Source organism: Triturus cristatus, chromosome 3_2 (genome assembly GCF_964204655.1).
Source record: "Triturus cristatus chromosome 3_2, aTriCri1.1, whole genome shotgun sequence".
NCBI lineage: Eukaryota > Metazoa > Chordata > Amphibia > Caudata > Salamandridae > Triturus > Triturus cristatus.
In genome coordinates, this window is record NC_140584.1 from 386,622,700 (window position 1) to 386,645,662 (window position 22,963).

Genomic DNA, 22,963 nt, shown 5'->3' on the forward strand with positions numbered 1-22,963 from the left:
CGCGGCTGGTCACTATCATCCCTCCAGACAGCTCAGGTCCTAAAACAAAGCGCTCTTGCAGACTCCATGCATTTGCTCCTCAAGATTTGGGGGCAGATCTATTTCATATACAGCCCCATACCACTGGCATAAACTCTCTCGTCATCTTCGTACCTGCCCAGATTTTATAATATTCAAAAAGATGTTAAAACACGGTTGTTTTATTGAATGTCTCAGCCTGCCTGATTCCACAGCGCCGAGATACTCCTCTGGGAGTGAGTCGTGCGCTGTATCTAGAAATAGAAATAAAGAAAATAAAGAAATATATTTGTTAAAAAGAAAGTTGAACATCATGCGTGTATGCAGAGAAATCCTTCACGAACACACACCTTTTCTTGAGACAAAATAAATGCACAAATTGATCCATTTAAATCCCTGCACATCAATGACTCGTGAAGGAATGTTAGTACAGAGGTGCTGAACTTCTGAACAATGTACTGAACAGCGTGTGCTTGACGTGGTGTAGTTCCGAACAATTTACTTAACAGGGTATTGTACACGTGGAGGTGGGGTGAGAACACCATGGTACATTTTAATTAGCTCTGAAAAACATGAAAGAAATAGGACAGGGTAAAACAACCTGTTCCCTATGAACAGTATCCTGTTACAGCAGGTAGGATTGCCATCACATGATTACAGGAGTCATGAAGCGCACCATTGAGCAAAAGGAGGGAAGCGAATATCTAAAGTGTTTGTGATCGTTTTATTCTTTTTCTTAAAGGGGTCATCTGCAATAGATTAACAGCCCGACCAGACGTCATCAAACAAAGGGGCTATTTTTGGTGGTTGTTCGTGATGTAAGAATGGGTAAGTAGTCAAGCCGCCTGCTTCTCAGTGGATGGCGCCTTTAAAGGGCATGGACACTTTATGAAAAACATAATAATGAAATATTTGTGTTTTTAACTTGATTTACCAATCAAATCGCTTGCCACTCAAACATATTTTAAGTCTTCTTGTGAACTATGTTTAGATAAGATGTTCTTCCTTTTTGGAGCTGCCTTGATCACTGAAAGAGAAAGAAACATCCAAAGAGAACAGGAATGGCAGTCCGCGATCCATCGTCTTTCTTTTCTTTTTGTCTTTCTTTGTTAGTTTATTTGCTTCATTATTACATTCTTTCCTCCTCTCACTTTAAGATCTTCTTTATATGGTTGTATGGGCTCTTAGAGAATGTTGTTCTAAATGTTTGTCTGTCAATCCACCAAAATAGCTGGGGAGCCAAATTGAAATGACACGTCCTTTCCCTCCAAAGACGACACAGGGTTGACCACTCGCTCGCCCTGTAGACCCTGAACAGCATCCTTTGTACTGGTGAGAGGTAACGGGAAGGGCAACAAGTGAAATCTTTAAAAAGTAAGCAGGGCTTTTGCATCCCTATTTACTTTCTGTTCCTGCGGCGGTCCTGATGACACCTGGGACTTGAAACAGCAAGGTCAGCAGGGGTACCAAACTGATGCCCCCAAATAGCAACAATCACTTTGTCTCTTTATTACCAGCCAAGAAGATGGTGATGAGAATTTCGATTATTAATATAATTATTGTTGAACAGGGAGTGTCATGAAGGTCTGTCATTTATTTCCTTACAAGACGTGCTTGCTTAAGTCAGAAAGTGCTGTTATGAGAAAACTATGCCATTACTCGCTTGTAACAAGCATTGGCATAGCCAATAGGTCTCGCCTTTGGGGCCTTATAAGTGTTTAGACAGAGCTATTGGCTTTCTTAACGTTTTTAATATGTGTTGTAGAGCATTGTGAATGTTGTGCAACATATTTAAAAGTTATGTTATAATAAAAAAAGTGTTATAAGCATTTTTGTCACCTTATATATAACCTAGAAAACAATATATACAACTGAAGTTCCCTAATAAAAACCAGAATTAACACCAAAAAGGTGTTCTAGTTTTTTTGTCTTTTATTTATGTTTTAAAAACACAAAAAAAGGCATTGTTATTTGCAATAGCTCAAAGTCGCGTAAATGCGAGACCTATTTCATTGCAAATGCTTGTTCTTTAAGTGATCTGGCAAGTGACAGCGCCTGCAATGTCTCAGGCAAGACCTAAAATGGTGCTACAGTCAGGATGCTAAGGATTTGACTTGGTTTAACTTGTAGAGTGGTTGCAAAGCAGTGTTAAACAAAAGGCTTAGGATAGAAGCTCAAGCCAGTAGGAAGGATATCTGTGAGAAGCTTGCAGCAGAGGAGCTTGCAGGTGTAGTGATGAGACCCGGATGAATGCGCTGGGGCCATTCCTGAGTGATAAAAATATGCCCCAACTGAGTTGATTTTAGGTGGGAAGGGCAATATCACGGTACATCCTGGGACACAGATTGTTGAGTGGAATGCACAACTCACAGAGAAAGAGTGTCACTTGTTGTAGCGATCACGTAAGCCAGTAAATGTAAACTCAAAACAATCCTAGGTAGCAGCAATGTATCATGTTAATAATGCTCGTGCTACACCATTATGTAAATTATAACAATTTATTGGTAGCAAGCAGGGTCTACGGTAAATCGATTCAGAGGTATCACACATACGGATAAACAGTAAAAGTAATAGGGAGCAGCATGTGCAGAGTAACACAGAGGCAGCGACTAAACGCACTCAAAGCAATGCATACGTAGCAGCCCAAAACAAAATAGAACCGCGTGGAGCAGCATAAAGAGATATCAAATAAAGAGTTCACACGCGGCACCTGATCAAAGTAGTACATTTCCCAGGTGGCAACGAAGTGCTGTTTAAAGGACATGACGCCCCTGGGTCTGTAGGGGGCTCAGGGCAGCTGTAGGACGGACCGGGGGTTAAACGGGCTGTAGATGAGCCCTGAAGCTAAGGGAGGGCTGATCCACTTTCGGGTTTTAGGGTTTGTTCGATCTTTTTCACAATCAATAATAAACAAGCATTGGCATAGCCAATAGGTCTCACTTTTGGGACCTTATAAGTGTTAAGCCATGCAACAGTTGCATAACTAAATACTTATAAGGTCCCAAAAGCGAGACCTATTGGCTATGCCAATGCTTGTTTCTGTTTATTACTGCTCTGTAGTAATGGCGGCACCCGTGCTTTCGCTTAAGCATCTTAAGCTAAAGTCGGGTGCCGAGATTGCTTCAAAAGTAAAGAATTGTTTATTTCTTTACTTTTGAAGGAATCTCAGCACCCGACTTTAGCCTACGATGTTTAAGCTAAAGCACGGGTGCCACCATTACTACATAGAAGTAATAAACAAGAAAAAAAAATCTGGCTCACGGAGCACATCAAAGCGGCCATGCGGCCGCGAAAGTGATCGCAATCGCGATCAAACGTCAAAGCGCCCGCGCACATGCACTGTAGCGCTAGGCTACAGTGTTAGCACTTTTTTGAGCCCTCACAAAAAGTCTCGCCAGACCAGCGCATGCGCTGGGTCAGGCGAGACCTGAAAAGGAAACACCTAGACAAAAAAATAAAAAACAATCAGTCATTGCAAAACAGAACTTTTACAGGCAGGGGCGAAGCAACTAGGTCTTGCTTGCATTTTGAGTCCCGACAAACATTCATAAAAGCCTGCACCGTTTGAGAAAAAATATTTGTTCAATATACGATGCATCTATGAGATAAAGAACTCAATGTGCGATACATCAGTATACTTTAGAAATGTAAAAGAGTCCCTCATGAATTGCACTGCAACCACTAAAAAGGAGCTGGAAAGATACACCAAATCGCTACTAGCATAATGTAATACTACTGTGGAAGGAATCAAACTCCACTCTACCGTATATTCCAAACAACCTATAACAATAGGACTGAAGACCGTAGAACTGTCAAGCTGTAAAGAGAGCATGATACAGCAACCATTATTTATATTAAAAGAGTTTTTCACTCATTCGACCCCTAATGCACCTACAGCCACCAACTCACCCACCGTCGCCCCCCCCCCACACACACACACCAATAGCACATGGGCACCCAGCCTTCTATTACTTAAAACTAAGCAACGGTGCACAAACAAGACAACAAGAATGTTGAACTATTTTCTGCTAGTATGATATTGAACACAGACATTTCACTCCGGTCCATTTCACTTAAATGTTTCAGTGACATCGGCACATCCATAGGCAGCAGATGTATATGGGCACATGGTTCTAAAACGGGAGGAGTGGAGATAATTGGGGTGTGGTAGGTGGAGGGGGGTTTCAAAAGGAGAACACCACAGAGGAGACACAGGAACGACGCAGCAGACAGACTTCCCTCCAACTAATATGCATCGGTGTCATTGAGAAAAGTTCGACTTTCAAATGGAATATAGTTTCAATGGAATCAATATTAAATTGAGCTTAGAATCGCCTTATAACTCGGAACTAAAATTCGTGAAAGTGTATTTCCAAGCTTAAGCAGATTACATAGCAACTCTTGACACTGGAACAGACTTAGCTAATAAAACAACTACAAGGAGGCGAGGGGCTGACAAACTGTTGTGGTAAACAGGATGAATTTAAAGATTTTCTTAAAAGTGAGAAGGTGCTCTGTAAGATCGTGCTGTAATGAAAGGGAATTATATTTTTTTTTGGGGGGGGGCTGCATCGAGAACTGAAAAAGGTCTGAGCACGAGCCTTCTTGATGTTAAGTAATGCGATTCATACTCTCCTTCTGGGTTTATTGGTTTGAATTTGGATGTCATTGCATTACATTCGTATGGACTGGATAATAAAAATATATGTACCCTTTTGGAACATCTAATAGGGTGATAAAGCTCTATAGTACGTTCGGCTGAGGTACGCGCTGTATATAAAAATGAATAAATAGGTAAAGCGAGCTCATCTCGCACACAGGAGAAAACGTCAGACAAGGGTCTGTCTCCGATTCTCCGTACGTCAACACTTAAAGGTTACCGAGAGCAACTGTAAGGCTCGGGTGAATCAACCATTTAGAGGACGCATTATGTGTGCAGGGACCAGTAGGGGTGCAAGCCATGGATTGGAACCAGATGTGCCCCCAGCGAGCAAAACCCAAAACCTCCCACTGATACGGAACCCTTCTGACAAATTGTGTGTGGCTATAATGGGATCAGAGCGCAAGCATCAGTGGTAGGGGCGGGCCATTCAGAAGCGGAGGGGCACTCCGGTGGAAGCGAAAGGAGGAGTTGGGGTAACAGTACTGATACCTGCCAACTACAGAGAGAAGGAAACGGGGCTACACGGGTGCAGTGAAAGTCCTTGTACTCGGATTAAGCTGCATTACTTACATTAAGGCGAACCAGGTGCTCCCCCCCGACACAGCAGCATCTGTGCTCTGGTTGACGGAGAAGCCCTTCACATACACAGCAGCTTGACAGACACCTACTCCGGTGCGCCCTATGAGGGACAACTGTCAAGGACATCCATGCTACGTAATTCCCAGACAATAGTAAAGGCGACAGAGTGATATAGCGATCCCTGGGCAAGGTTGTTGCTAAGAGCAAGCACAAGCTAATACAAGAAAAACAAGCGCCGGTGACACAACGCTCCCGGCACCCCGAGCGCGACGAACGCGCTAATTAACATCTGTTTCGAATTAGCGTGGTGAAAGCGACCACGCTAATTCAAAACCTCGCTTGTGAGAGAGAGGGGGAGGAGGAGTAGGTGAGCCCGCGCGTGGTGCGCACGTGCTTAGGAGAGCAGTCTGCTCATTTTCAAGCACTGCACTTGTGCTTGTGGCGCACCGCTGCTCACTCCCGCAAGGTGGATGCCGCCACAAGCATGAGTGTGTGCTTGGAAATGAGCAGAGCGACGGCTAAAGGCCCTCATATGCAGCGCATGCGCGCTGCGTAGGCGAGACCTAAAAACATATTCACCGTTCTCCTCCACCCATCTCCCCCAGGACACATCCCTCCTTGGAACACAAGAGCAGAGTCAGGTTTCCTAAACAAGGAAACATGCCAGAGAGGCAGTGTACAGCTGCCGGATGCTGCAGCTCCTGCTGCCACTGCCCCCCTCCGCCTCTCTTGCTTTTTCTTCTTCGTAGGGATGCAGGAGGGAAACCAGCAGAGAAAATGGGATAAAATGTCAAGACAAACAGTCTCAAAATGTGCCCTGGGTCCAGCAGACAGCCTTAGGGCATTGTGCGGTCTCACCCACTGTGCAAGCGGAAAATACGGCTTTGGTGGCCTTTACTGTATTTAATAGGCAGGGAGGCGCAGTGAGGTGAACGCTCATTGACAATGAATACAGTGATTTAGAAGTCACAAGCTTGCGTCTTGGTAAGGCAGTGTTAGCCTTCTGTCTTTGTGAAGTTGATAAATTGAGCACCCAGAATTGTATTAAAGGTAGTATGATGTGGTATATGTTTGGGAGAATAGAGGGCAGGCTGTCTGGTTGGCACATTACTCCTTAGCCACCAAACCAATCAACTTTGGTGTTTCACATGGCTAATCCTTGAACCCCACTCTATTTAATATCTATTTGGCCACCGTGGTTGAGTCTTTTAGATTCAAAGTGGTCTCTTATGCAGATGGCACCCAGCTGAACCTCTGATTTGGGAATGGTTCAGCTGCAGTTCCAGAATCCTTCAAAGCCATTAGTGTAAGTTTTGGATAGGATAAGAGCAGGCAACCTTAAAGGCAATTCGGGTAGGACCGGAATTTAACTGTTTGGGTTTTTCCAAACCACGTTGAAGGAGAATTGCTGGCTGGACACTTGCCTCCTGCACCCCAGCCAGCCACAGTAGCCAAGAATCTGGGAGTTAAATTCGACCATAAGCTTTCTTTTCAGTCCCAGTTGTCTTTGGTGGAGGGATCCTGTTTTCATTTGCTCCGAGCCCCAAATATATGTATTTTTTCCCTCCCTTTGCAGGCTCCGAAAACAGTTTTACATGCACCCATAACTTCTAGATTGAACTATGTCAAGGTTCTGTGTCTGGGCCTTCCTGGATGCTTGATAAAATGACTGCAAGTAATACAAAATACAGCTGTACACGTAGTCCTGAAATATCCCTGATGTGGAGCCATCTTTCATCACCTCAGTGCCTTGCAGTGACTGCCTTTCAAGAGGAGGATTCTTTTCAAAGCCTTGGTGCTAGCTCACAGGGCTTTCTACTCTTCAGGTGGCAACTATCTATCAGATAAATTTTCTCACTACCTTTCATCAGTCATCTCATGCTTCTTTACTAATATTGCTACTACTGCTACTATTTCTGCTACTACTACTACTACTACTACCAATACTGCTACTTATAACAATAATAGCTTTTCATATTTATTTTTACAACAAAGCCAGTGGTGGAAAGTTAAAAATGTAATCATTTATTTATCACGTTGCTACAGAAATAGACATGTAGACATCACTTTCTGTCCTACTGTGAGGACACTTTCTACAATTTCAAATTTTAAAAACAGCTCACCAATTGGAGGGTAACCTACCTGAGAAAAATGCTCATATATAGATACAATACTGAGTTTCAACTGAAAACCTGGTTGGGCAAACCCTTTAAGATAAACCTCAAAGGATAATTGAGAATTCTCTCTAGTACTCTATTAAAGAGAAGGTAATCCAATATTTAAACAGAAAACAACATGGAAAATATAAACACTCAGTTAGTCAAACAAGATTTATTCAATTTAAAATAAATCATAAAAGCACATGGTACAAATATTCATCATAAGAACATATTTAAAATGCATATAAAAAGAGAAATGTTCAAAATTCATCACAGTAGAAAATAAAATATAGCAGCACCCCTATCGGTTCAATCTGACTTTAAGCATCCTTAATAAATCAGCAATTAAACAGACCAATACAGAATACACTGACCCTCCCTTATCCATATTTCTTTCTTATTGCAATCGCTCCTCTGATAAAATGCAAAACTGCACAACAAATGTCCAGAGTCCAAAGAGAGGAGAAACCTATAACCCTATGTATAAGAACAGGGCCGTAAAGACTTCAGTATTGGGAGTAAGTATTTAAGCCTTGCTGACTTATACAAAGGGCAAAAGAGAGTAAAGTGCAAAGTGCTATGATTTGTCAAGTTATCACATGGGCATTGACTAAGATTATTAGACCAACTACATTGCTGTGGAAAAGACACCAAAAAGTGCACCAGGGACAGATGAAATCTAATCAGATCAAATCTATTTGGGGGATTCATCAGAGAGACAAGGTCAAAACGCGGTTGATTAGTCACAACAGTTACATCTAAATTACTCACGGATTTTTGCTTAATCAATACCTGCAAGTTAAGTAAATTAGGCCTAGTTACAAAAGCGTTTCTAATGACAGCTTTGGGTTGATTGAGCATATTTGGGGGATTATAAAAAATTCTATTAAATAACGTACACTTAAGGAAATCAACACATGGGATAGTTTCAGCATTGGTCAAAGAAAGACAATCCAGTATAGTAGAACTTGTAAGCTCCAATTCAGCTGTATTCCAAATCTTAGCCCATAACAATAGGGGAGTGAGACCAACTCAGTCCTCCAATAACTCCTAACCCACTTCAAAGTCACAGAAAAGCGTTGACACACTTTTGGGTACCATCAGAAGATGACTCTTCCTTCCTCTTTTGCCCAGCCATTTCACATACAACTGAACAGAAGAGGTGAGAACCGACAGCATGCATTCAAAATTCAAAAAATTAGTTGCATGATCTTTTTTTTATAACTTTCACCAATCTAAAGATTGTGGACAAAAATTAAACAAGACTTGCTAGGAGTGTTAAAGAGGTGTAGACAATCTTTCTAACATTTGAATGCAATGCCAAGAGATTACTAAACAAAAGAATCAACATATGAATTGCATTAAAACAGAAAAGATATGGGGAGAATAGTGGGAAGAAGAAAGGGAAAACAAGCTTAAAAAAAAGTAATTGAGAATAAGAAAACTGTCAATAACCTGCTGTCTTCTGGCTTGATATCAATCAATCATGTAACTTGTAAAGCGCACTACATACCCGGGTGGGTTTCAAGGCGCTGGGGGGGGGAGGGGAAGATGTTACTGGTCGAAGAGCCAGGTCTTGAGTTGTCTCCTGAAGGTCAGCAGGTCTTCGGTTTGACGTAGGTGGAGGGGGAGGGTGTTCCAGGTCTTGGCGGCGCGATGGGAGAAGGATCTGCCTCTGGAAGTAGTTCTCCGGATGCGTGGGACCGTGGCCAGGGCATGGTCAGTGGAGCGGAGTTTCCTGTTGGGTACGTAGAAGGAGAGTCGGCTGTTGAGATAGGCTGGGCCGGTTATGTGGAGTGCTTTGTGTGCGTGGATCAGGAGCTTGAAGGAGATTCTTTTGTCGACGGGGAGCCAGTGCAGGTTCCTCAGGTGGGGGGTGATGTGGTCGCGGCGCGGGACGTCGAGGATCAGGCGGGCAGAGGTATTCTGGATTCTCTGTAGTCTGCTGATGAGCTTGGACGAGGTTCCGGCGTAGAGGGCGTTTCCGTAGTCGAGCCTGCTGCTGACCAGGGTTTGGGTGACAGTTTTCCTCGTGTTTGTCGGGATCCATCTGAAGATCATGGTCATGGAGAGTTTTGAGTCGAGGATGACTCCCAGGTTGCGTGCGTGGTCGGTGGGGGCCGGGGGGGGGACCTCAGTGACGTGGGCCACCAAGAGTCATCCCATGCGGAGGGGTTGGACCCGAGGATGAGGATTTCTGTCTTGTCTGTGCTCAGTTTGAGGCAGCTGTCCTCCATCCAGTCGGCGACAGCCTTCATTCCCCTGGCGGAGGTTGGATTTGGCGGTGAGGGGGTCCTTGGTGAGGGAGAGGATCAGCTGAGTGTCGTTGGCGTAGGAGATTATGTTGAGGTCGTGTTGTCGGGCGATGCGTGCTAGTGGTGCCATGTAGACATTGAACAGCGTCGGGCTGAGGGAGGATCCTTGTGGGACGCCGCAGATGATCTTGAAGGCCTCGGAGTGGAACGGGGGGAGGCAGACTCTCTGAGTTCTGCCGGAGAGGAAGGAGGTGGTCCAGTCCAGGGCTTTGTTTCGGATCCCTGCATCGTGGAGGCGCGTGCGTAGTGTGCAGTGGCAGACGGTGTCGAAAGTGGCGGAGAGGTCTAGGAGGATGAGGGCCGCCGTCTCGCCATTGTCTAGCAGGATCCTGATGTCGTCTGTGGCGGCGATGAGGGCGGTCTCGGTGCTGTGGTTTCCTCCCCTCTTAAGCAATGTTCGAGGAGTTCACCCCGGAACTCCTCGAACATTGCTTAAGAGGGGAGGAAATTTTATAGGGGGGTGGCGGGGAGATAGAGAATCCGAGGGAGCAGGTCCATGTTCTGGATATCAGGTGTACATTTAGAAAAGTCATTTTATACTTCATCCACATCTACATTTTGTAAGTATTTTAAAGGATTAGTAAATTACTGCAAGAGAATGTGAGACTGATCATCGAGATCAATTCATTATAGTGGAATGTGAATTTAAATAAATCAGGTAGAGAAGAGACACATGATCGTGTCAAAAATCAAGGAGTTGAACATGTATATAACTCAATGACAAGAAAAAGAAATTCCACATCCATGGGCAAATAAATAACTTACAACTCATGGATAGGGCAGGTTTTTTGCTCACAGCAAACTACAAATGCTAACAGTGGGTCAGTGATCATCAGCTTAGAATTGTGGGGTGAAGGCAATACCCATCAAGAGTGACACAAGTAGAAGGTGTATTATTTTAGAAGTCTTGACTGGCCAGGAACACGTCAATATTACTTTTGTTTGGATGACGGGAACATTTTAAAATCATTTTCTCAAATTCAAGCTAAAGTTCTTTCATCATAGACTATAGATGGAGATTTTAATCTCGCTGAAAACCTCCAGGAAGATAAACATGTAAGGAGACAAAACAAACATTATCTTGACAAGCTCCAATACCAGATGAATAGACATGGATAATTCAACCGATTTCCAACATCCTGCTGTTGCCAATTTGACTTTTTTCTCACTCTTTTATTGTTTCTTACCTAAGATTGTTTGCTTTGCAATTAGCTTTATGCAAAACACAACTATCTTCAAAGATAATGTGGGAAGTTTAATGGATCATATCCAACTGCTACTATTGAACAGCGGATAAGGACCTATTGCAGTCTAAAGAATCCTGCTAGCACATATGTTCCAAAATTCCAGAACTCTCCATTTTCAACGTGGGTTCAACCCGGAATGCTCTAAAGGCCTAAGATGCAATACAATAACTTGTCATTCATGAAAGCAGAGATGAGAAATTTATTTTAAAACAAATAAAAATGACAAAAACAGCAAGGTGCAGGATACACTGCTGCAACCTCTGAAATAATAATCAAGGTAACGGAGCAAAACAAATGAAAGAGAAAAACAATATGGAATAAATTACATTCCTCCAAGAAAATTTGGAGTGAGGCAACACAGCTGTTACAGTCAAGGCACAACAATGCTGATCCAAGAACGTCCATAAAAATATCATAACTCTCTGAAACAAATAGGATTAGAAATCTGTGGTTGAGCTAATGAGGACGAACTAATATAAACACCTATGTAATAATTAAAGTCCTGAAAGGAAACAAAATAATAAAAAAATATTCTGAACCAATACGACTAAAAAGGTTAGCAGAACACAGTAAGTGGAGTTAACCACATTATTACACATAAAGACATCCTCTTTATTATATTATCTAATAACACGCCTCCTGGTGCCAATGGTTTGGACAAGGAATTTAAAAAAATATTTTCCACTGCAACCATTCCATACATGATTAAACTATTTCATTCAATAATCCAGACACAAGAGCTTTCACCATCTTAAAAATACACTGACATTGTAGTTTTCTTAAGATTAGTGAGGAAAGCAACAGAATTCACATCATATTGTAAACTTTCATTGTTGAATTCGGAGTTGAAAATTGATGCTGCCATCCAGCAAGAGAGTGAACAAGATCTTCACTAGTTAGTGCTGGATCGACCAAGTACAGAGGACATACTTAATATGTATTATTTATATATTATTTAAATGCATCATGATATATATGGCTGTAACACAGTTAAATCACAGGACAAAAAACAAGACTGATATAATTTGGAGTTACAATGATGTGGAGTGACACTATTCAGTGCATATTCTCAAAAACTAACAAATATACATGGACATATCAAGACTAAGCATAATGTTTGAAGAATCTGTCCTATTACAATATGTGTAGTTCAGCTTTCACCTTGTCTTGACTTTGACAATGATTTATAAATTGAAGTGACTTCAGGACATAGATGGATTAAGCATTGATGTTTCGACCCAGGATATGTGTGTTATTGTGTGAACATCACAGGGGTCTTCCTCAGGGTGGGTATGTGACCTGCAGACAGTCAAGATGAATGTTTTCCAAAAGCTGTACTCCTCCTAGCCAGGATGGAGTAAGGGAGCAAGAATGAATCACAGGCGGATATATAGATTCTTAGATAAAGGATCCTCTGTGTTCAGTTCGGAGCGACTAAATTCGTAAAGTGGTACTCCTCCTGGCCGGCGTACACGAGCAGGAATAAATCCCGGTCCGTATAGTCCTTGGTTCAAAATAGGGGAATAAAGTCATTTTCTGTGTCCATAGCCAAGCCGTGAATTCAGTCAGAAGAAGATGAAGGCTCAGTTAATCAGCCTTACTGTAACCTTACTGATGATTTGCAGTGAATGCGAAGCATGAACTGAACACAGCGGATCCCTTATCTAAGAATCTATATATCCGCTTGCAATTCATTCTTGCTCCAAGCAAATCCTAGTGCAAATTGTAAAGCATTTAGGTATTGCTAAAACAGTCATAAAGTCAAAATGCAAAAAAAAATTTATACCCAAATAAATTAGAAGAATAGAGTACAATTTAATAAATAAAATGACAACAATCCAATAAGGAGAACTAAAGATATGATTGTGCAAAGCTTTAAGTAGAAGTGGTGCAAAAAAGATCAAATTGCCAATGATAGTCAATGGTCGCGGAAGAACAGAACCTAGGGGCAATTTGACGCTGACTGCAATAGAGCATGAGTCGGATACACTAATCAGGTTCATCCTGGTCAAAGATTTTACCTTCTGGCATTAGTCCTTCAAGTCCCAATTCCTGTAAAAGCGCACACTTCAAAAGCCCCCCATGACCTAGGAGGGGCAGTTAGAGATTCACAGGGTGGCAGGCAGACGCCAAACAACAGGGACCAGTCCAGGACCAGTGGCCACTGGGCAGCTGGGCAGCTGCAGGAAAAGGCCACTTGTAGCTTGTGTTCCAGTGAGAAACAGCATTTACAATGCATCATGTACCACACAATACCTTTACAATGCATCCTTTACCATGCAATGCCTTTACCACACATTGCCTTTACCACACAATTATTTACAATGAAAATGTAAATATATATCAGTGAAGTGAAACCAACCTTTTATATCTATATATCCATATATATATCTATATATATACATATATATATATTCCTCCTCAATGACCGCTCGTCTCAAACAGTCCAGCCGCACTCACTCCGAAAGACAGCCAAGAAACTCCGGTGAGTACATTCTCTTTAATTGTGCATATTTTATTTTATGCTCAATTCGTGTGCCGCAACACCCAACACAGGACGCCTGTGTCTTTCGGCTTCCACCTTCAACTCGGCAAAAGGATATTTCAAAAGTATACATCAAGGCTGACGTGTTTCGATCTGCCCGGTCTTTGTCAAAGCCACATAACAGTGAAAGTGCCCTAATTCCTTAAAAAAGAAGGAAACTACACACACCAGTAGACACAATAAACAGGCTTGTGGAACTAAGCAAAGGCATTTTCCGTAACAGAAGAAAGACTGGGTATGCAATAGGAAATAATAATTCAGGATCACTTAGAAACACAAGTGTGCCCCCGAATTGTAAACACATCCCAAAAACATATATATTTTTGTCATAAAAAACTAATAATAGCAAAAATTCAAATGCATTTGAATTCAACATGATGAAATGTCTGCCACACTTATAGACAGACACTAGTGATGCCTCAACAGTTTAATTAAATGTAGTGGTTACAAACAATTATTGACGCAGTTCCAAACAGTATTACAATTTTGCCATGCCATCAAGTCAACCACGCTTGTAAGTGATCACACGTGTTGCACCAGTGTGCCGACTTTACATATCGTTGCAGCAAATTATGTATACAACATATTTAAATATCTATTCAACAAAAAATATAAAGCACGCTGGCATGCCAGAATGACAATCAATTGTATGGGGGTGATACCGTATAGTAAGTATATACACAGATTGAAAGTTATTGTTCTCTACCTAGTGGCTAGGAAATCAGTAGTGATGCTAACATAACATCAAAGGAGAATGTAAGACAAAAAAGGGGTTCCACTGAAACATAAAAAAGTAGTGATCAAAATAAGTGTGAGTGCAAATAAACTTAAAGAAGACAAACAAAAAATAGACATTACACTAAAAATACAATCTGTCTGGGATTCAGCTAAGCTTCCAATGTCCACATTCTACATGGTAGAGGCTCATCTAAAGTAAGGCAATGGGGGCTGGTGACACAGGCAGAAACCACCAGAAGACACGTGGAACCACGGAGACTAGCCTAGATGAACATGGAGTTCCTCGTCCTGAGTGAGGCCACCATGGTGCTTGCTGCTAAGACGTAGATATATTCTGATTCCAGCTTCCTCAAAGCCCGTTTCCTGCCACCTCCTCTCATGTTCACCAGAACTCTGTCAGTGCCAGAAAACGAGATTTTTTCAGTGCCTAAAGTGTGCATAAAATTACAGTGTCTCGCCATGGGTAACTCCGATCATAATTCTTGATCTCATGCAAATGCTCAAGGATTCGTGTTTTTTAACCGGGGAAATCATGCTTCCTACGTATTGCAAGCCACAGATGCAGACCAGAACATAAACAACAAAATGACTGTTGCAGGTCATGAATTTTTGATCTTGACCTTCCTCTCTGTCAGCAGCAAATATGTTGTTTGTTGGAAATCTGGGCACACGCCTTGCATCTCTCACACTTGAAAAAGCCTGGAAGTTCCCTCAGCCAGGTACCTGTGCTGCTCTGCTGCCAGTTGGTGTAGCTGTGCACCAATAGTTCCTTAAGGGATTCACTTTTTCTGTAGGTGATGTGGGGACGGGGACTCACCAATTGCCAAGGATAAGGTCTGATCACACCAAGGGCCAATGTTCTCTCACAATCTTACAGCCAGTGGCAGATTAATGGTTGTAAGTGGTGATAAGTCTTACTTCCTTGTTGTCCCCTTCCTACTTTTTGCCTATAGGAGACTGTCCCTTTTGACGCTGCAACTTTGTCCCTGGCTACCCTAAACATCTTCCCTGGATAACCTCTGGCCTTAACTCTTTCATTGCCAGACATACCCCCTGACTATTTGGGGTATTTTGCTCTTAGGCCCCCATAACATTTTGTCCACATAAGGTATCCATGCAAAATTTGCATCCTTTTCTTCCAACATCCTGAGGATTCTAAAGGAACCTGGGATTTGTGGATTCCCCTGGTGGGGACTGAGAAATTAGGCAAAATACAACTAACTTTGGTTTATTTGGAGAAAAAGTGCGGCAGATAAAAGGATCTCATTTGTTCCCTGCAGTTTGTATCAATAAAGGGGTTGTTGTGCTAAAATCTTCATCTTCCCAGCTTTCAGGAACAGGCAGACATTTTTCAGAAATTTTCTACACAGTTCTGGCATTTTACTGGTACATAGCCTATTGTTCCTACTTTTTGTGCTTTCAACCTCCTTTCAGTTAGTGATAGAAATGGGTATGAAACCAATAATGGATACGGGAAAGCCATACATTTCTAAAAAGTAAATCCAATTCTGAATTTAGCAAGGGGATATTTTTGTAGATCCTTCAAGGTCTTCCTATAGAAACGAACAGTTGAATTAAAGAAATATTAAAATTGAGTTGAAAGAAACAGCCATTTGTGCCTACATTTTCACTTGTAACTTCTTCCAACTATTGCAGATGTTTCAGAGCAATATACCATTACGTCCGTGCAACCCTTTTGGTTGCAGGGATATATAGGCCTTGTAGGTTCATAAAGAACCTGAGGTACCCAAAGCCAATAACTGAGCTGCACCTTGCAATGGTTTTTAATTGCGTACTGGGTATACAGCAATTTATTTAGTTAGATATAAAGGCACCAAGGAATCCTATGTATTTCCGAAATGGGAACAAGATATGGAGTTTAGAAGCAGTAGTTATTTGCACAACTCTGAATTTGTGGGTAGCCATACTAGCATGTAAATTAGTGGGCATTTTTCAAAATGTCTTCTTTTTTACCCACTGTCTAATATTTGGAATAAATACATAGAAAGACAACTGGTATTAACACTTGTTCTACTATTCTGTGTTCCTCTAGGTCTCCCTATAAAAATGGTACCTCACTTGTGTGGGTAGGTATAGTGCTCGTGTTAAGAAACGGCCCAATACACAATGTGGACCCATCACGCTTTTCCACAGAAAGCGGACCCTTTTTTAGCAAAGTACATAGCTGTGGATTTTGAGCCCTAGCTCAGCCGGCACTTGGGAAAATCAAGCAAACCTGTACATGTTTGAAAGCTAGACACCCAGGGAATTCCAGGATGGGGTGACTTGTGTGGCTCTCACCAGGTACTAATACCCAGAATCCCTTTCAAACCTCAAACTTTGTAAAATAAAACACATTTTCCTCACAGTTCTGTGATGGAAAGTTCTGTAATCTCTGGGGAGCCACAAACTTCCACCCACCTAGCATTCCCCTAAGTCTCCCGATACAAAATGGTACCTCACTTGTGTGGGTAGGCCTAGCGTCCGCAACAGGAAACGGCCCAAAACACAACATGGACTTATCAAATTTTTCCACAGAAAACTTCAGATACAAAATGGTACCTCACTTGTGCAGGTAGGCCTAGCGTCCGCAACAGGAAATGGCCCAAAACACCACATGGACCTATCACATTTTTCCACAGAAAACTGGCGCTTTTTTTGCAAAGTGCCTAGCTGTGGAATTTGGGCGTAGCTCAGCGGCCACCTAGGGAAACCTAGCAAACCTGTAAAGTTTTTAAAACTAGACACCCAGGGGAATCCACGACTGGGTGACCTGTGTGGCTTTCACCAGGCACTGCTACCCAGAATCCCTTGCAAAGCTCAAATTTTGTTTAGAAAAACACATTTTCCTCAAATTTCTGTAATGGAAAGTTCGGGAATCTGTGGGGAGCCACAAACTTCCACCCACCCAGCATTCCCCCAAGTCTTCTGATAAAAATGGCACCCCACTTGTGGGGTGGGCCTAGCACCCACAACAGGAAATGGACCAATACTGAACGTGGACCCATCACGTTTTTACACAGAAAACTGGCACTTTTTTTGCAAAGTGCCTAGTTGTGGAATTTGGGCCTGGCTCAGCGGGCACCTAGGGAACCTAGCAAACCTGCAAACATTTTATAACTAGACACCCAGGGGAATCCACGACAGGGTGACCTGTGTGGCTCTCACCAGGTTCTGTTACCCAGAATCCTTTGCAAATCTCAAACTATGTAAAAAAAAAAAAGACACTTTCCTCACAATTCTTTGATGGAAAGCTCTGGAATCTGTGAGTAACCACAAACTTCCACCCACCCAGCATTTCTCCAAGTCTGCTGATAAAAATGGCACCTCACTTGTGTGGGTAGGCCTAGTGCACGCAACAGGAACGGCCCAAAACGCAACGTGTACACATCACATTTTTCCAGTGAAAAACTGACCTTTTTTTGCAATGTGCTTAGCTGTGGATTTTGGGCCCGAGCTCGGCTAGCATCTAGGGAAACCTAGGAAACTTATACAGTTCTGAAAACTAGACACCCAGGGGAATCCAGGATGGGGTGACTTGTGTGGCTCTCAACAGGTACTAATACACCAGAATCCCTTGCAAACCTCAAACTTTGTAAAATAAAACACATTTTTCTCACATTTCTGTGATGGAATGTTCTGGAATCTGTGGGGAGCCACAAACCTCCACCCACCCAGCATTCCCCCCAGTCTCCCGATAAAAATGATACCCCACTTGTGTGGGAAGGCCTAATGCCAGGAAACGGCCCAAAGCGCAACTTGGACACATATTTTTTTCCAGTGAAAACTGACCCTTTTTTCGCAATGTGCACAGCTGTGGATTTCGGACCATAGTTCAGCAGGCACGTAGGTAAACATAGAAAAACTACATTTTTTTAACACTAGACACCCAAAACACCCAGGATGGGGTGACTTGTGTGGCTCTCACCAGGTTCTGTTACCCATAAACCCTTGCAAACCTCAAACTTTGTCAAAATAAACACATTTTCCTCAAATGTCTGTGATGGAAAGTTCTGGACTCTGGGGGAGCCTCCAAATTCAACCCACCCAGCATTACTCTAAGTCTCCAGATAAAAAGGGTACCTCCTTTGTGTGGGTAGACCTAGTGTCCATGACAAGAAATAGCCCAAAACATACAATGGATACTTCAAAATTATTGATCACACAAAGACTTGGTTTTGTGAGGGAGTCACCTGCACTTTTGGTCCCAGGCTTGGCGGCCATCTAGGGAAACCTACCAAACCTTGAAGACTAGACACCCACAGGAGTCCAGGGAGGTGTGGCTTGTGTGGATCCTCCAATGTTTTCTTACCCAGAATCCCCTGCAAACTACATATTTTGCCAAATAAATTACATTTTCCTCACATTTATGTGTGGGAAAGTTGTGGGAATACTGGACCAGCACTATTTCCCTACCACCCAGCACTTCCCCAGGTCTCCTGATAAAAACAGCACCTCACTTTCATGGGTGGGCCAAGTGCCCGCGACAGGGAGGGCCCAAAACATATTGTGAAAACAACAACATTATCGATCACGAAACTACCTGGTTTTGAAAGGGGGGCACCCGCATTTTTGGGATTCTCCCCTTTCCAACAATACCTCTCCCATGTGTTTCAGTGCACGGGTCTGAGATAGCCCCACACACACTGAAGCGGTGAAACTGAAACGAGCTGCTCAGCTCATTTCAGTTTCACTTTCAATGTAATGACGTCAGCATGCCATGCGCACGATCGTCATTACACTGAAGAACAAAATGCATTGGGAGGTTGGGGAAGCTCTTCCCCACCTCCTGAGGCACAAAAAAATAAAAAGTAAATCCCTCTGTTGTTTACAGCAGCGGGATTTTGCAGTGGTGTGCCGAGGACGTAAAGGTAACTTCCTTGACACACCACAGCCAAGGACATAATCGTTACATCCTCGGCACCGAACCGGTTAAACCTCCCGATCATTCTTCTCTCTTCAGCTTGAAATGCATTGTTGGTACTGCAATTCCTTTTTGCACTCAGATGTTCCCCGTAGGGGATACTCCATTTGAGATTGAGCGGGTGGTGGCTGCAGGCATGTAAAATACTATATCCCACAGTGGCTTTCCGGACCATTGTCCGCAATCCATACCAGGAAACTATCCAAAGTTCTCTGCGGCCCACCCCAAATCATAAAAATATCATCAATGTACCGAGCCCACAAGTACCAGATGGCGTGCCCACTTATCATTGTCATCTGTCCATACATGCTCTGATTCCCACCACCCCATGAACATACTGGCGTAGCTTGGGGCAAAGCAACTTCCCATAGTAGTCCCAGTGAGTCAAAGTAGTTATGCTCTTAGTAAAAACATAACATCTCAATCAGTAACATGGAGTGGCCAGAGGTGGATACTTGTTTGTCACTGAAAAAGTGCCTGCAAGCCTTCAGCGCACGTTCATGTTTGATGCAAGTGTAAAGTAACATCAACTGTGGCATGGCTGTAGCTAGATTTCCATGGAATGTTTTTTTTACTATTTTTCTGAATGCTGAATTTTTACCTATAAAACCCATGCTGTCCCTGCAGTATGATGGTAGGTTTACAACATAAGGACACAAAAAGTAACCAATCCAATCTGTAACTAACCAATATAATAGGCCTACCAGAGGGTCAGTGTTGTGCTTGTGTATCTTAGGCAACATATAAAAGCAAGGTGTCACAGGTTTCTTTATAAACAAAATTTGTATTCTATCTGAACTAAGCAAACCCCTCTCGTGCCAGCTGGAAAGCATGCTGTGGTATAAAGTGACAGTTTGACCATAAAGTGCAACATTAGATTTAGTGTAGCTATTGGAAAATTCCAATTGTCTCTTTGTTTCTACCCTATACTTTTTAATGTCCCACAACACAACATTACCACCATTATCAGAGGGTTTTACTACAAATGAGTTAGCCTTCTTCAAAGACTGCAAGGCTTCCCGCTGACCCCTGGTCAGATTTTCAGCAAAGTGTTTCCTTCCTTGTTTCCACATCTCTATGATGCCACTTAAATGACCTCATGGTATGTGTCAATATTATCATGGGGAGTCACAAGATTACATTTGGATTTGAGATTTAAGTAACACCTGCTCGTTCTATAAATTTCTAAACCCACATTGCAGAGTAGTTCTCTTTCAGATTTCCAATCACTGACTACCAATTCATATTCTCTGAGTGGTCAACACCTCAATGTCACTGATAGATAAAATGTCATCAGAGGTGGCATTAGATAATGTGTTGAGAGAGACCTCCCGTCCCACCTTTCTTTTTTCTTTTTGTTGGGTGAAAATCTTGAGCAGTTTTAATTTCCTGAAGAACAGGAAAATGTCAGTATGGGTACAAGAAAAATCAAAATTGGCAATGGGGCAGAATGACAAACCCAACTGCAGTAGAGGGTGTTCATCTTGGCTGAGCTCATGGGTAATTAGATTGAATATAGAAAGATAGTTCTCAGCCATCATTTGTTTCTATTGCACTGCTGTGTGCCTTTCCCATGCGGTATGTTGTCTTCTTTCGGATGTACCTCCCCTCTGGACTTTTATGCATCATTGCCACCTCCTCTTCCTTTTAGCAGTTTTCTTTGTGGTCCCTGGTTCTGCCTTAAAAAACAATGTTCCTCGAGTGTTGTAAAGGGTAATGTATTGGAAGTGGAGGCCTATTTTTGTTCATCCAAGTCATTGAAGTCCTGTGGGGTTTAGAACTGTGCACTTGCACAGAAATTAGGACTTAAATAACTATAACCAGAAGGCAAAATCTTTGACCAGGAAGAACCTGATATATTTTTGGGCATGTGTTTACAATTTGGAGGCACACTTGTGTTTCATACCCAGTCTTTCTTCTGTTAGGGAGAATGCCTTTTCGAGTGTTTGTGGAATTTGTATTGGGTCTTGCGCTCTGTGCCCTTGCACCTACCCTGCCAGGTGGACAAAGTTGTATATATAGAGATTATATCATAAATGCTCCATCAGTTCTAGTGCACTCATATAACCACATCAAAAGCATTCAGCATGTGCACAGTCATCGATAATGCGTGCAGTAGACAGGCCGTTCATAGGAGCAATATCTGTTGCCATCAACACTGCATCATCTGCAATACCGACTCAATCTGAATTATGGACACTGCTGTCTGCAGTGTAGGCCATAGACAGCGGTCACAAAGGACCCACAGATACGTAAAGTGACTTCACCTACCCAGTTTGTCATCAGCGAAGCAACAAAAAAGAGTGTGCAAAGCCTGCAATGATACATATGCATGGTGCAGACAGTACACACTGGACCAATGTCTTTTCCTACAGGACTACCTCATCTACAATAGCGACTCAATCTCAATTGTGAACAAAGCTGTCTGCAGTGTAGGCCAGAGTGAGCGGTCACAAGGACCCACAGCCACATGACATTCACTTGAGCTCTACAGTTTGCAATGCACAAACTAAAAAAAAACGTGTGCAGAGCCTGCAATGATGCACATGAGTGGTGCAGACAGAGCGCACTCGAGCAATATCTTTTCCTACAGGACTGCATCATCTACAATACTGACTCAATGTCAAATGTGGACATAGAAGTCTGCAGTATAGGCCAGAGAGAGCGTTCAGCAAGGGCCCACAGCCACGTGGCATTGACTTGACCTCTACAGTTTGCAATACACGAATCAAAAAAACGTGTACAGAGCCTACAATGATGCGTATGAGTGCCTCAGACAGAGCACACTGGAGCAATGTCTTTTCCTACAAAACTACTTAATCTACAATAGTGACTCCATCTGAATTGTGAACACTGCTGTCTGCAGTGTAGGCCAGAGAGAGCAGTCAGCAAGAGCCCACAGCCACCTGGCATTCACTTGAGCTCTACAGTTTGCAATACACGAAGAAAAAAACGTGTGCAGATCCTGCAATGATGCATATCAGTGGTGCAGTCAGAGCGCACTGGAGCAATGTCTTTTCCTACAGGACTGCATCATCTATAATACTGACTTAATGTCAAATGTGGACACTGAAGTCTGCAATATAGGCCAGAGAAAGCGTTCAGCAAGGGCCCACAGCCATGTGACATTGACTTGAGCTCTACGGTTTGCAATACACGAAGCAAAAACATTTTGTGCAGAGCCCGCAATGATGTGTATGAGTAGTGCAGACAGAGCACACTAGAGCATTGTCTTTTCCTACAGGACTACAATACCAACTCAATGTCAAATGTGAACACTGAAGTCTGCATTATAGGCCAGAGAGAGTGTTCAGCAAGGGCCCACAGTCACGTAGCATTGACTTGAGGTCTACAGTTTGCAATACACGAAGCAAAGAAAACGTGTGCCTGCAATGATGCGTATGAGTGGTGCAGACAGAGCACACTACAGCAATCTCTTCTCTTACAGGACTGCATCATCTACAATAGCAACTCAATTTGAATTGTGAACACTAATGTCTGCATTGTTAATTAAAAGCAGTACTCACACACACAACCATCAATACTTTTTCTCACTCCCTCTTTACAAAATAAAACAACATAAATTACAGAGAACTCTACAATGAATAAATCAAAACAATTCGAGTTGGGATTTCATCTCTCCACAGTCTACATTATTCACTGTTCCTTTGGACTTCCAAGATAAATTTGGTCATTTCACTAAACCTATAACTGATATAAAAAAACTTCTTGAAGTTCTAATTACTTAACTACTGGATTCTGTAATTAAACAATC